The sequence below is a fragment of the Tamandua tetradactyla genome, chromosome 2, assembly GCF_023851605.1.
Source record: "Tamandua tetradactyla isolate mTamTet1 chromosome 2, mTamTet1.pri, whole genome shotgun sequence".
In the NCBI taxonomy this organism is placed as follows: domain Eukaryota; kingdom Metazoa; phylum Chordata; class Mammalia; order Pilosa; family Myrmecophagidae; genus Tamandua; species Tamandua tetradactyla.
This window is the reverse complement of record NC_135328.1, coordinates 118,555,392-118,572,125: the sequence shown is the minus strand read 5'-3', so window position 1 is coordinate 118,572,125 and position 16,734 is coordinate 118,555,392. Positions and strand designations below refer to the sequence as shown.

The window sequence follows — 16,734 nt, the reverse complement described above, 5'->3', positions numbered from 1 at the left end:
GTCTACCAGGTCTTAACTGTCCCCACCAGGTAAGATGCTCTTGTCAGACCTGCTTACAGGTGATCATCTCTTATTCTTGGGTGATTACTTCTGTTACTGTTTCTCCTACTCAAAACAAGGGCTTCTTCATCCCAATTCCTTTCAGACGATCTACCAAGACAGGGCATATTTTAGCTTTAGTAAAATATGTTAGTAAACAAGAAACTCAGACCCAGATTTTGGAACAAACACCTACAAATCAAGAAAAAGATACAGTCCAATAAAAACTGGTCAAAAACTTAAAAAGGAACTTCACAAAAATGACATCAAAATAGCTAATAAAATTCAGGAAAAAGTGCTCTCTGCATGAATAATCAGCTAACTTCAAATTAAAATCAGAGATACATATATTTAATGGTCCAATTTAAAAACTGATAATACCCAAATACTGCCAATATTGATGTAAATCAATCAGAACCCGCATTCACTAGCAACAGAAGTACAAACTGATACATTTTGGAAAAACATTTCCCAGGAGAAGCTGAACATATGCATACCCTAGGACCCAACAATTCACACCTGGGGTTTCATCTAACAAATTATGTGTCCAAAGGTGCACCAAAAGACACATTCAAGGAAATTCAAAAAAATTACTTATATTAGCAAAAAACTTGAACCAACCAAATGTTCATCAATTGGAGACTAAATTGTGATATATTCATTTTATAGAATGTTATGTACAATGACAGAAATTGAACTGACAGCCACATGTCATCATGGATTCCTCAATGCATAGCAAAAGAAGTCAATAACAAATGAACATAATCTTTGATTTCATTTATATAAAGTGTTCTTTTTTAAAAAAAAAACCAATATCCATGTGTCAAAGTGAAAACAGTGTTTTTCTTTGGGAAAGGTAGTGACTGTAAATGATCACAAAGGGACTTCTGAGGTCTGGGCAATGTTCTACCTCTTGACCTTTATACTAACACATGGAGATGTACATTTATGATGTGTGCATTCCTCTGTGCCATACTTCACTGAAAACAGTTTTTAAAAGTTGACTTGAGAATGTCCTGTACATAAGAAACAACGGGAAGTCAAAACACAGGTAGCCAACTTTCCTGAGCATTCCAAATTCAAGTGATTCACTAGAAAGCTAAAATATGCCCTGTCTTGGTAGATCATCTGAAAGGAATTGGGATGAAGAAGCCCTTGTTTTGAGTAGGAGAAACAGTAACAGAAGTGATCACTCAAGAATAAGAGATGATCACCTATGAGCAGGTCTGACAAGAGCATCTTATCTGGTGGGGACAGTTAAGACCTGATAGACAAACGAGCAGCAATCTCTGAAGTTCATAGAACAGCAACAGTTCACTTGAGCCCTTTGTAATATTTAAGAGGTAGAGCATCCTTCTCTTTAAGCATGGGTTACAAATGTCAGGATTTTAAGGATAATCAGGACTTCCTGGAGAGACTAAGGGATTCTCTAACATGTTCTAGATGCAGAAGAGTATAATCCTACGGCACACATACAAAAAATCATTTACATACCTATTTTACATGCCTATTTTATTAGGCAGCTACACTGCATCTGACACCCATCTCTTTCAATTTTCACCACAAAACCTGAGTTAACCAAAGTACTAACAGACCCATGAGAAACCATCTTCTCTTATAGAACTACAGAGCTGTTAACAATTAACGTCATTGATACTAGAATTTTCCAAACGCATGGAACTCTTGGTTCTGAATGCTACTAAAGGTAATTAGTATTAGTTTATGGTACTTCATGCTGAAAATCAGAAAACATTTTCCCAGGAAAACATTATTTTACAAATGGTAATAAGGTACAGCTATAATTCTAGTACCATATGTTCAAAAGTGAACTGCATAGGGCGGGCCGCGGTGGCTCAGCGGGCAAAGTGCTTGCCTGCTATGCCGGAGGACCTCGGTTCGATTCCCGGCCCCAGCCCATGTAACAAAAACGGAGAAACAGAATACAATAAAACAAGAAAATGTTTAAAGATGTTTCCCTTTCTTCCTTCCTTCCTTCCTTCCTTCTATCCTTCCTTCCTTCTCTCTGTCTTTAAAAAAAAAAAAAAAAAAAAAAAAAAGTGAACTGCATAGTGACCACCAGTCTTTATAAAACATTCAGTTTGTATAAAAAATAAATTTCAAATCATAAACAAGCACTGCCAAACAATTCAGGGATTTTAACTCCCAAGTAGAAGACCAATATGATAATGATTTGTTCTCTATAAAGTATCCAAAGCTTAAACCAAACCAGTAAAAAAAACAGGAGATAAATAACTCTTTATAAATTCAGCTGTCACTCCATCTGAAACAAAATCAAAGACATCTTAATTTTAATTGGACCATAGCAAATAGATATGATGTAATTTTCCAAATAAACTATATAGATCTTTTAAAATTCAAATATGATCAATTTAAAACACTGCTGTTTTATCTAAATGACTTTTGTAGAAGGGGCAAAAATTCTGCACATATTTCAGGTGTCTTTAAAACTTCTATTTTGCTCCCCTCCCTTTAACCAAAAAAAATGTAGCAGGAAATTGTTTACACTGGCTTCAAAATTTCTAGAATTTTTTTCTCTAACATTTGAACTTTACTTTCATGTCTGATCTTTATCTACTTTGCTTTTATTAAACAACAACACAAAATCATTTAAGCTAAGTATTGACATGGAAAAATTTTTAATTAACAATCTTGGAAAATCTCAAACCTGCTTTAAACAAAGACAACCCAGACACTATCCCTCTGCGGACACACAAAATTCATTGCAACAAACGACACAACGTGTTTTCATCTCATATCTAGAGAAGAATGGAAACCAGGAAGGAAAAACTGTTGTAATTTCCATTATTATTTCCAGACCATTTAGATATTTAAGTGTATATATACACACACACACACACACACACACACACACACACATACACTTAACTTTGTCCTTAACTTCATGTCGCCACCAACTCAAATTGAAAAATACATGACGGAATGGATCTCTAAGGATCCACAATTTCTACAAATATATGTGGTTCCTATTCTGGTTTTGCACAACCTATGATGATAACCAACAGACCGGAGGAGTTGAAAACTGAGAATTATGAGATACTTTCTCACCAACCACAATATCAAATATTCTCATGCACCTCAAAGAATCTCTGGTGATTTGAAATCAATCCAGCATGTAGAACACAATAATCAGGAGCCCCTCCACTACTCAACATTGTCTAAACATCATATTTCACATCAGTGGATTCTCCAGCTAGTTGAAGTTTACCCACTATGAGCACCAAAACTGTTTTCAATTCTATTGAATATAACTCATTTTTGATAATACTGAGTTACCGGTATGAATAGCAATTGCTATTCTGCAATTTAGGTGATTAGGTTTCAGACTCTCAAGGTATTCATATCTGCTTTTCTACAAGACTGTCAGTTCTTGTCTTAAAACTAAATTAAACTTAAATTTTGCTGTTTTTAATCTATGGAAGAAATGGCAAATAAATAACCAAGAGTTAGAAAATGATAAAAAAAAAAAATATAGAAAGAATTTCCTGTCCTGAAATGAATATGTAAGATTTAATAAAGTAATAACTTTTTATGATACCAATCTCAGCTGTTCAGGGCCCACTTTGCTTACTCCCTGTTCTTGACTGTTTGGGAGAAGAAAATGAAACACAAAAATGGTGTGGATGGGGAGAATAAAAGTATAACTACATTAGAAAAGAATGTTTTGGAGACACAGACCTGAAATCAATTCTTGGTTCTGTCACTTAACTTAGCTGTTGTGACCTTGCCACTGAGCTTGTTTCCTCAATTGTAAAACTGATACATTTTTCCTGTACAACTGATGGGAGAATTAAGAAATGTGTGAAAAACGCTTAGTTACAGCATTCACACACATGCAACAACAAATATTGTTAACATAAACTGTGAACTAGAAACACTTTTAAAATGGAGTTAATCTGATTTTAAGCTGGTTAAAAAAACATCGTCACCTCTTACATTTCCACAACCCAAACCTGCGTATAAACAGTCTCTGCCTCTTTCTCTCTGTGCCAGTTTGAAAGGATGTATATATCCCAGAAAAGCCATTTTAAATCTAAATTCCATTTTGTAAAGGGAGCTATTTCTTCTAATCCCTATTCAGTATTGTATAATTGAAACTGCAATTAGATCATCTCCCTGGAGATGTGATTTAATCGAGAGTGATTGTTAAATTGAATTAGGTGGAGGCATGTCTCCACCCATTTGGGTGGGTCTTGATTAGTTTCCTGCAATCCTATAAGAGATTCAGAGAGAGCAGAGAATGCTGCAGCACCACAAAACAGAGAGTTCACCAGCCAGTGACCTTTGGAGATGAAGGAAAATGCCTCCTGGGGAGCTTCACAAAACAGGAAGCCAGGAGAGAAAGCTAGTAGATGATGCCGTGTTTGCCATGTGCCTTTCCAGATGAGAGAGAAACCCTGTGTTCGCCATGTGCCTTCTCACTTGAGAGAAAGAGACCCTGAACTTCATCAGCCTTCTTGAACCAAGGTATCTTTCCCTGGATGCCTTTGATTGGACATCTCTATGGACTTGTTTCAATTGGGACATTTTCTTGGCTTTAGAACTGTAAACTAGCAATTTATTAAATTCTCCTTTTAAAAAGCCATTCTGTTCATGGTATATTGCATTCTGGCAGCTAGCAAACTAGAACACTTTCATTTAATAAAAAAAAAAGTACTTATTAAGTAGAAAAACCTCGCAATCTATCAAAAGAATAAACCTTAATTAAGCTCTGGAGATAAAACACACACATTTCCTGTACAACCAAACACAAACAACAAGAATTTTTTTAACAGATGTATGAACAATATACAACATTCAACGTTTGCTATTATTTTAACTCAAAGTTCCTTCAAGGATCTCTTTTATTTTTGAATCAGTTCCTTATTTAAAATTGCTAATGCCATATAAAAACATGTCCATGAAAGATAAATTACCCATATGCAATAGGTATGCAAATGCCTGACATTTGATTACCTTATTTAAAATATTACATAAATCTAACAAAATATGTCAAGTATGAAAAGCAACTACATTAAGGAACAGGTATATGAGGAAGGCATCTTTTTATAAACATAAAATTGAACACATAGCCACAAATGCTAGTGCATATTATATATAAAAATCTATTTTCTAAAAGAATTTCTATGATCTAAATCCAACAAAGATCAACAAACTAAAAATGTCTCACTATGCATATGCTATGCTTCCTTCTACTCCAGAAACTTAAAACGTAATTCACTGGCAAACAAAAAGGTACAGGAGGAAAGAAACCAATACAAGTATAGCATATAAACTTTACACATATTATGTCACAAAATCCTCCAAATGACCCAGTAATACCCAGGTATTATATCACACGTTAAAAACGTAGCCACCTCTCAGTGGCAGTTCTTGCATGTGGTGCCAGAGACCTGGGTTCGATTACCAGTGCCTACCCATGCAAAAAATATAAAACATAGCCATCAAAGATGGCAGAGTGGAGTGGACTGAATTCACCCCTGCTCCATATCTTGAATTCACAAGATGGCATGGAGGAGGGTAAGAGAACGACCAAGACTGTGGTCCCAGGGCGCGAGTAATCAAAAACGGTTTCCACAGTGTTTGGGGGAAGACAGAGAAGGGGGATTTGGGATGAGGAAAGCAGGGTGGGTCAGACAGACCACGATCCCCCCACTGGGGGTGGGGTGCAATGCATACTGGAGGGCACTGACTATCTTTCCACTCCAGCCTGCCCCAGCTGCTGCCTGAAGAAACCTCCCTGAACAGCCCAACAGCTCGCAGCGTCCGTGGGGGGCCCAAAGATGGGCTTAGCTGTCCACTACAAGAGTCATAACTCCCAGACTTTGGGAGCAGTCTCTAGTCAGGTGCTAGAAATAGCCATCCCAGGGGGCACAGAGTGGGGAGGCTCTGCCGTATGCTGTTTCCAAGAAATGCATGTTAGACCCAAGGACACATTTAGATTGACAGTGAAAGGATGGAAAAAGATGTTCTATGCAAGCTGTAACCAAAAGAAAGCAGTAGTAGCTACAGCAGTATCATATAAAATAGACCTTAAATGTAAAGATGTCATAAGAGACAAAGGACAGTACATGTTAATTAAAAAGGGACAATTCACCAAGAGGAAATAACAATCATAAATATTTATGCTTCCAATCAAGGAAATCCAAAGTACAGGAGGCAAACACTGGCAAAACTGAAGGGACCTGTAGACATTTCAAAAATAACAGTAGGAGAACTCAATATATCACTCTACACTATATATGTAGAACAAGGAGAGAATCAACAAAGAAACAGAGAACCTAAAAAATGGGATACTGAATTAGACCTAATAGACATAAATATACTATTACACCCCAAAACACCAGGATATACGCTCTTTTCTTTTTTTTTTTTTAATACATGGGCAGGCACCGGTAATCAAACCTGGGTCCTCTGGCATGGCAGGCAAGCATTCTTGCCTGCTGAGCCACCGTGGCCTGCCCTGTATGCTCTTTTCTAGCACACATGGAACATTTTCCAGGACAGATCATATGCTGGGACACAAACTGGGTCTTTATAAATTTAATAAGATTGAAATTATCCAAGGTCCTTTCTCTGACCACAATGGAATGAAAGCAGAAATTAATAGTTACCAATGAACCAAAGCTTTCACAAATATATGGAGATTAAACAACACACTCTTAAATAATCAGTGGGTCAAAGAAGAAATTGCTAGAGAAATCAGTTAATATCTGCAGCCGAATGATAACGAGACTACAACACATCAAAACTTAGGTGATGTGGCAAAGACAGTGCTGAAAGGGAAATTTACTGCAATAAATGCCTATATTAAAAAGAAAACAATGATCAACACTTGAGTGCTTAAATGTTCACCTGGAGAATTCAGAGAAAAAAAACAGCAAACTAATCCCAAAGCAAATAAAAGAAGAGAAATAACAAAAATTAAAGCAGAAATAAACTGGGGAACAATAAAACAACAGAAAGAATCAACAAAACCAAAAAGCTGGTTCTTCAAGAAAATCAATAAAATTGATGAATGTCTAGACTAACAAAGAAGAAAAGAAGATGCAAATAAAATCAGAAATGAGAGGCAAATCACTACCATGTATCCTGAAGAAATTTTTAAAAATCATAAGAGAAAACCATGAACCAGACAACTTGGGTGAAATGGAAAAATTCCCAAAAATACAAGAACTACCTATACTGACTAGAGAAGAAATAGAAGGGCTCAACAAACCATTTACAAGTAAAGAGATCCAATTAGTTGTCAAAAATTTTCCCACAGTATGGGGTATGATATCTATGAATTTTTTTCTGTTTTCTTTTTATTGCTTTTCCTGAATTGATGCAGATGTTCTAAGAAATGATCATGATGATGAATATTAAAAAAAAAAATCATAACTCACCTGGGACAGAACAGTCTCTTCAATAAATGGTGCCTAGAGAACTGGATATCCATATTCAAAAGAATGAAAGAGGACCCGTATCTCACACCCTATAAAAAAGTCAACTCAAAATGGATCAAAGATCTAAACATTAGGTCTAAGATCATAAAACAGTTAGAGGAAAATGTAGGGAGATATCTTATGAAACTTACAATTGGAGGCGGTTTTATGGACCTTAAACCTAAAGCAAGAGCACTGAAGAAATAAATAAATAAATGGGAACTCCTCAAAATTAAACACTTTTGTGCATCAAAGAACTTCATCAAGAAAGTAGAAAGACAGCCTACACAATGGGAGACAATATTTGGAAACGACATATCAGATAAAGGTCTAGTTCCAGAATCTATAAAGAGATTGTTCAACTCAACAACAAAAAGACAGCCAACCCAATTACAAAATGGGAAAAAGACTTGAACAGACACCTCTCAGAAGAGGAAATACAAATGGCCAAAAGGCACATGAAGAGATGTTCAATGTCCCTGGCCATTAGAGAAATGCAAATCAAAACCACAATGAAATATCATCTCACACCCACCAGATTGGCCATTATCAACAAAACAGAAAATGACAAGTGCTGGAGAGGATGCGGAGAAAGAGGCACACTTATCCACTGTTGGTGGGAATGTCAAATGGTGCAACCACTGTGGAAGGCAGTTTGGCGGTTACTCAAAAAACTGAATATAGAATTGCCATACGACCCAGCAATACCATTTGCTAGGTATCTACTCAAAGGACCTAAGGGCAAAGACACAAACGGACATTTGCATACCAATGTTTATAGCAGTATTATTTACAATTGCAAAGAGATGGAAACAGCCAAAACGTCCATCAACAGACGAGTGGCTAAACAAACTGTGGTACATACATACGATGGAGTATTATGCAGCTTTAAGACAGAATAAACTTATGAAGCATGTAATAACATGGATGGACCTAGAGAACATTATGCTGAGTGAGTCTAGCCAAAAACTAAAGGACAAATACTGTATGGTCCCACTGATGTGGGACTTGGAATATGTCATTGGTAACAGAGACCGGCAGGAGTTAGAAACAGGGTAAGATAATGGGTAATTGGAGCTGATGGGATACAGACTGTGCAACAGGACTAGATACAAAAACTCAAAAATGGACAGTACAATAATACCTAATTGTAATGGAATTATGTTAAAACACTGAATGAAGCTGCATCTGAGCTATAGTTTTTTTGTTTGTTTGTGTCTTATGTTTTTTTCTTTTTCCTTTTCTTTTTATTTTATTTTATTATTATTATTTTTATTTTTTCTCTATATTAACATTCTATATCTTTTTCTGTTGTTTTGCTAGTTCTTTTCCTAAATCGATGCAAATGTACTAAGAAATGATGATCATACATCTATGTGATGATGTTAAGAATTACTGATTGCATATGTAGAATGGAATGATTTCTAAATGTTGTGTTAATTTCTTTTTTTTCTTTAATTAATAAAAAAAAATGCTAAGTAAAAAAAAAAAAATCTTCCCACAAAGAAAAGCCCAGGACCAGATAGCTCCACAAGGGAATTTTATCAAACATTCAGGAAAGAATGAACACCAATCCTGCCCAAACCCTTTTAAAAAATAATAGAAAAAGGAACACTAATTCATTTTATGAAGCTAACATCACTCTAATACCAAAATCAGATACAGACAATACAAGAAAGGAGAACTACAAACCAATCTCCCTAATGAATATAGATGTGAAAATTCTCAACAAAATAATAGCAAATCAGATCCAAAGACATATTATAAGAATTGTATCACATGACCAAGTGGGGTTTACACCAAGAATGCAAGGGTGGTTCAAGAGAAGAAAATCAATCAATGTAACACAGCACATTAACAAATTGAAAGGGAAAAATCACACAATCATATCAACTGATGATAAAAAAAACTGACAAAATTCAGCATCCTTTCCTGATAAAAACACTTGAAATGATAGGAATGAAAGGATACTTTCTCAATTATTATAAAGGGAAAATATGAAAAACCCACAGCCAGCATCATACTTAATGATGAGAGACTGAAACCATTCCCCCTAAGATCAGTAGCAAGACAAGGATGCCAACTGCCACCATTATTATTCAATGTTGTACAAGTATTCTTAGCTGGAGAGATTAGTCAGGAGAAAGAAATATAAAAGGTATCCAAACAGGAAAGGAAGAAGTAAAATTTTCATTATTTGCAGATGACATGATCCTCTTCTTAGAAACCCCAGAGTAATCTACGGCAAGCTACTGGAGTTAAGAAACAAATTCAGCCAAGTGGCAGGATACAACAAGATCAGTGTACAAAAATCAGGAATACCTCAATATACAATGACCCAGTTGAGGAGACAATTAAGGAAAAAATCCCATTCACTATAGTGACCAAAAGAATCAGATATCTAGAAATGTACACAGAAAAATTACAAAACATTGCTAAAAGAAAAGATGAACAGGCATTACACACTCACGATTTTAAGAAGGTTGATGTCAATTCTACCCAAATCGATCAACGTAATATCAATCAAAATTCTAACAACCTACTTTGAAGACTTGGATAAGCTAGTTATCAAATTTATTTGGAAGGGAAAGAGGTCTTAAATAGCTAAAAATATCTTTAAAAAGAAGAGCCAAGTAAGAGCTAACACTTCCTGCCTTTAAAGTTTACTATAAAGTTACAGTGGTGAAAACACAAAGACAGAAGTTATCTCCCAATGGAACTGAACCAAGACTGCGAAGATAGACCACCAAATCTATGGACAACTGATCTTCAATAAGGCACTGAAATCCACTGAACTTGGACTGAACAGTCTTCTCAATAAACATGCATGGTAGAATTGGATATCAATAGCTAAAAGAATGAAAAAAGACCCCTATCTTACCCCCTATTTAAAAATAATAACAATGGCTGCAATTAAACAGAAAAATAGAGGATGTGGAGAAATTGGAATACTTATTCACTGTTGGCGGGAATGTATAATGGTGCAACTGCTATGGGAGACAGTTTGGCAATTCCTTGGAAAACTAAATATTGAGATAACCCATAACCCGGCAATACCAATACTTGGTATACACCCAGAAGAGCTGAAAGCAGTGACATGAACAGACACATGCACCCCAATGTTCATGGAAGCATTATTTACAATTATTAAATTACAGAAACAATCCAAGTGCCCATCAACAGACAAGTGGATAAACAAAAATATGGTATATACCTATGATGGGATATTATGCAGCAGTTAAGACCAAATGAGGTCTCAAAGCATATGACAACGTGAATGAACCTTCAGGACATAATGCTGAATGAAGTAAGAAAGACAGAAAATGACAGATACTGTATGATTTCAGTATTATGACTTTGGTAAAAGTAGTCTCAGGTTACATTATAGAATATAGTAGACTGTATTGGTCAGGGTTCTTTAAAGAAATAGAACCAACAGAAAATATTTGTAAATATGAGATTTACAAAGGTTGGTCTTATGCAACTGTGGAAACAGAAGAGTCCAAAATCAGTAGGGCAGGCTGTCAAGCTGCAGCTCCAGTGAAGGTTTTTTTTGTTTGTTTATTTCACTGTATGTTACTTTTTTTCTTTTAAATTTTTATTAATAAAACCAATCAACATACAATATGAACATGTGTTCATCACATAGTTGTATATTCATCATCGTGATCATTTCTTAGAACATCTGCATCAATTTAGAATAAGAAATAAAAAGAAAATAGAAAAAAATCATACATACCATTCCCCTTACCCCTCCCTGTTACTGATCACTAGCATTTCAATCTACTAAATTTATTTTAACATTTGTTCCCCCTATTATTTATTTATTTTTAATTCATATGTTTTATTCATCTGCCCATACTGTAGATAAAAGAAGCATCAGACACAAGGTATTCACAATCAGTCACACTGCTAAAGCTATATCATTATATAATCATCTTCAAGAAACATGGCTAATGGAACACAGCTCTACATTTTCAGGCACTTTCCTCCAGCCTCTCTATTACATCTTGACTAACAAGGTGATATCTAATTCATGCATAAAAATAACCTCCAGGATAACCTCTCAACTCCATTTGGAATCTCTCAGCCATTGACACTTTATTTTGTCTCATTTCTCTCTTTCCCCTTTCAGTCAAGAAGGTTTTCTGAATTCCTTGCTGCTGAGTCCCAGTTCATTCTAGGATTTCTGTCCCATGTTTCCAAGGAGGTCCACACCCCTGGGAGTCATGTCCCATGTAGAGAGGGGGAGGGCAGTGAGTTTGCTTATCATGTTGGCTGAGAGAGAGAAGCCACATCTGAGCAACAAAAGAGGTTCTCCTGGGGGTGACTCTTAGGCCTAATTTTAAGTAGGCTTAGCCTATCCTTTGTGGGGTTGAGTTTCATATGAACAAACCCCAAGACTGGGTCTAATGAAGAGTTTTAATGAACTCCATAGGAGAGGTTCACTGGCTGAAAAAAAACAGTGAAAATGTCTCTCTTCTTCATTAATAGTTTATCTGATTAGATTAATAAACTAGTCTTCTGGTTTATCAACCAGACATGAGCTATCCTTGTAGCAACAGTTAGGCCAGCACTTTCAGGACCAGACAAGTGGACACATCACCTGACCAAGATGATACCAGAACCTAACCATCACACAGACCTAGAGGCACTCCAAAGCTGGAGATGGGGAAAGGATACCCAAAGAGGCTGAATCCAATGCAAGCAAACAGATAGAAATGATGAGCTAATTAGTGGGTTTATAAGTAACACTGTCATAGTGAAGGTGAATATGATTTAAAGTGGATATATAGTAGTACCATGTGTACCACTAATTAAACCTACAATTATAAATAAGTTCTCACATGAACTATTTCAAAGGTTCATTACTGGACAAAGAGTCAACAGTAGAGGGGTATGGGGAAAAAGTAAAAATGCGTGCTATGGCCAAGAGTTAACAGGAAGACATCAACAGTTCCAAGGGCAACTAATTGAGAGGGAAAGACAAGTGATAAGAGGTAGTTTTGATTTGACAGTTGGTGACACTATGTTTGCCAGTTCTTTGTTTTTATGGACCAATGAAAATGGTATAAAATTTAAAGTGCTACTGATTGTACAACCAAGTGAGGATACTCTAAGATATGGTTTCTTTTGAACATTATCCATGATGCCCAGTAAATGGAAGAAGCCACTGTACCCAATGACTGAGAAGCAGAATGCATCATGTGATACATGTATATGATGGAACATGGTATGCTAACAAAAAGAAGGATGTTGAGAGACACATGACAAACTGAATAAACCTTGGGGACAATGTGTTGTGTAAAATAAGCCAGAAACAAAAGAACAAATGTGCTAAGATCACTCTCTCAGAAAATACTTCTAAGGCCTAGATTGTAAGCCCTGACAGTAGACACACAGTCTGAAGTTGTAAATGTATTTCTAAATTCTGAGACACTGTCTGGTATTTCCCTGAAACTCTGAGCAACTCTGTGATACCTAAGACTGCGAAATGAAGTGCTACAGCCCTGAAAGTTAGCATAGTTACATATAATTACAATTAAAGTAACTGAAAAAGAAATCAGGCCTTGATTACAGTTGAAAACGAAGCAAATCTGGCTGGGTCTAAGGTAAATTGGAATGCAGGGTAAAAGACGATAGTGTATACACTATAGACCTTCATTTACTGTATGAGACCAAGGCAGAGTATATATGAGACCTATCTGGATAGCTCATTTTATTTTTTATTTTTTTAAAAATGAGGGTTTTCCGGCGAAAGCCAGAAAACCTACTAGACAAATTCTAAAAGAGCTGCAACACTGGATAGCTCATTTTAGCAACCCAAACTCCAGGAGTCCAGAACAGGAAAGAGGCTTTGTAATTCTGTATAACTTAATATAATAACAGGTTACATCTCAGACTATAGTCAGCTGATACTTTAAAAATATTGGGAAGTCCCTTGAGGGTCTGAAGGGAAAAACAAATTTTTAAATTACAAATGTGACTCATAATATTTCTATTGGACAGCACTGTTCTAGAAGTCTTGCTAAACTTTGCAATGAGGAATTTGAGGAACACCCTCACAAGCTCTAGAACACAAAGCCCTAACGCCATAAAGACAGTGGTCAGCAATTTTTCCCTTTTACAAGGGATAGACAGAAAATATTTTCCACTGCATGTGCCATACTGGCCTATTCTGAAAGCAGCCATTAGCACATAAATAAATGGAAGGCCCGCCACAGTTTGCCCAACCCCTGCCCTAAAATAATCTACAGTAAGTAACGGCTCCTACCAGCTCAGACTATCAAATTTTCAGGAATTTTGTGAGGCATTTTCATGTTGATAGCTTGAAAGCTACCATCGTGAGAGTATTTACAGCATGGAAATTAGAAAACACTATGAGTCAAGGCTTTTCTTCCTGGAAAGCTAGTTGATAAACATTCACTAGCACACCACACACAGTATGTAAAAAATTCAGTTCTCCTATATAATTAAAATTATGTTGGTTGTGGACCATCCTTGAGGAAAAACTGGCAAGTCATTCAAATCATTTTCTGTGTTCTGTGCTTCATATGAGGATCAATGGCTAAGAAAAGTTGTAAAAGAACCATAAGCAGAGAGAAGACTTAAACATCTTGAGGCAGTCAAGAGTTATGGTTGGAGAGTGAGCAAAAGGGAGAGCAATTTAAGATGAGATGGCAAGAGCCACGAAATTATATGTACATAAGGCCTAATAGCACCCAGTAAGGACTCAACAATAAGTAGTTATTGTTAAATACATATTATTATGCATGATTACCTAGATTCATTTGTAAGCAAATATTACCAAGTACTCGGCTCTGGTGACACCACAGTTAACAGCTACAGTTCCATCTTTACAGAAAGCAGTAATCAAATAATCATATAAATATATAAAATTTAAAACTAATGAATGTTATGACAAAAAAACAAGGACCTCTGAGAAAATGCAATAGGGAATCCCAAACTACTCTAGACAGTCAGGGAAAATTTCCATAAGAAACTGACCTTTGCACAGAATTTGAGGATGAGGAGGAATGGAAAGCATGGAAGGCAGCTCAGGAAGCAAGAACAAACTGTACAAAAGTTCTGAGGCAGGAAAAAATTTCTAACAGGTAAAGGAACTAAAAAGTCAATGTGACTAGGCACGACCAAATCATCAGGCCGAGCCCTCGATCTTGGGATTCGCTCTATGAAACTTATTCCTGCAAAAGATATGCTAAGCCTACTTAAAATTAGGCCTAAGAGTTACCCCCAGAGAACCTACTTTGTTGCTCTAAGCCAACACAGCAAATGAACTCCCTGTTCTCACCCTGTCATGGGACACGACTACCAGGGGTGTAAATCTCCCTAGCAATGTGGGACAGAAATCCCAGGATGAGCTGTGACCCAGCATCAAGTGACTGAGAAAACATTCCTGACCAAAAATGGGGAGAGAGAAATGAGAAAAAATAAAGTGTCAGTGGCTGAGAGATTTCAAACAGAGTCAAAAGGTTATCCTGGAGATTATTCTTATGCATTATATAGATATCCATTTTTAGTTAATGGTTTATTGAAGTGGCTAGAGGGGAGTACCTGAAATTGTAGCGCTGTGTTCCAATAGCTTTGTTTCTTGAAGATGACTGTATAATGATACAACTTTTATAGTGTAACTGTGTGACTGTGAAAAACTTGTGTCTGATGCTCTTTTTATCTAGGGTATGGACAGATGAGTAAAAAATATGGGTAAAAAAATAAACAAACAATAGGGGAACAATAAATAAATAAATTATTTATTAAAAGAAATTAGGTAGATGGAAATACTAGTTGTCAATGAGAGGGAGGGGTAAGGGGTATGATACATACGAGCTTTTTCTATTTCTTTTTCTATTTCTCCTTTTTATTTCTTTTTCTGGAGTGATGCAAATGTTCAAAAAAGTTGTCATGGTAATGAATACACAACCATGCAATGATATTGTGAGCCACTGACTGTACACTATGTATGAGATGTCTGTTACGTTTCATCCATTTAAAAAACAACAACAACAGAAGAGGGAAGTAACTGAAAGTGCTGAACTGCATTCCAGTAGCCCTGATTCCTGAAGATAATTGTGTAATATTGTATTCCTGAAGATAATTGTGTAATTTTACAATGTGACAGCGTGTCTGTGAAAACCTTGTGTCTGAGGCTCCCTTTATCTAGGGTATGGACAGATGAGTAAAGAAATAAAAGCAAAAAGTAAATAAATAATAGGGAGGGATAAGGGGCAAAAAAAAAAGGGGGGGGAGATTGAAATACTAGTGGTCAATGAGAGGGAGGGTTAAGGTGTATGGGATGTAGGAATTTTTTCCTTTTTACCTTTTATTTCTTTTTCTACAGTGATGCAAACGTTCTAAAAATGATTGTGGTAATGAATACACAATTATGTGAAGAAATTGTGAGCCACTGATTGTATACTTTGGGTGAAATGCATGCGTGTGAAAATACCTCAATAAAATACATTTTTAAAAAAAGTCACTGTGGCTTTTCATTGTATACCATGTATGGAATGTATGTATGTGAAGATTTCTCATTAAAAATATTTAAAATAAAAATAAAAAGGCAATGTGGAAGAATACCTGGGTTCGATTCCAGGCCATGTACCCAAAAACAGTCAATGTGGCAAGAACCAAGTGAGCAAGAGGAAGGAATGCATCAGCAGGGAATGGAGAGGTAGGCAGAAGGCTTATCATCATGCAAAACCTCTCAGTCCATGTTAATATTATTCTAAGATCAGTGGGGAAGCCATTAGAGTTTTACACAGAAGATGACCTGGCTTGATTTAACATTTTTCAGAGATTAGTTCGGGAAGGAATTGGGGCGAGAATGGGGGAGAATAACAGAAAAGTGGAGATATCAACCAGTAAGCTACTATCCACTAGACTAGCAGAGCAGTTCTCAAACTTTTTGGTTCCAGGATAACTTCACTCTTTTCCAAACTGAGAACCTCCAAAAGCTTTTGTTTATGTACTTATATCTATAGATATTTATAGTATTAGAAACTAAAACTGAGAAATCCTTAAAATGTTACTTCATTTAAAAATAACAATCCAACACATCCAATATATAACATGAACTCCAAACAGGATAAATTTAAAAAGATACGCACCACACCATGTTATAAGCAAATTGCTGAATGGCAAAGATAAAGATTTCTGAAAGCCACAACAGAGAAGGAATAAAACACATACAAGGGCACCTGAATAAGAT

The 16,734-nt window shown here is 36.1% G+C and overlaps 1 protein-coding gene and 1 non-coding gene across 3 annotated transcripts in view; one reads left to right on the top strand and one right to left on the bottom strand.

Annotated features, from left to right (window-relative positions):
* Positions 1-16,734, top strand: part of LOC143673735 (cytosolic carboxypeptidase 1-like) — a 295,645-nt gene that overhangs the window by 162,686 nt on the left and 116,225 nt on the right. The window lies entirely within an intron of this gene.
* Positions 13,248-13,309, bottom strand: LOC143675342 (U7 small nuclear RNA). The gene has a single exon (XR_013171569.1). It is a non-coding gene; the product is annotated as a U7 small nuclear RNA (small nuclear RNA).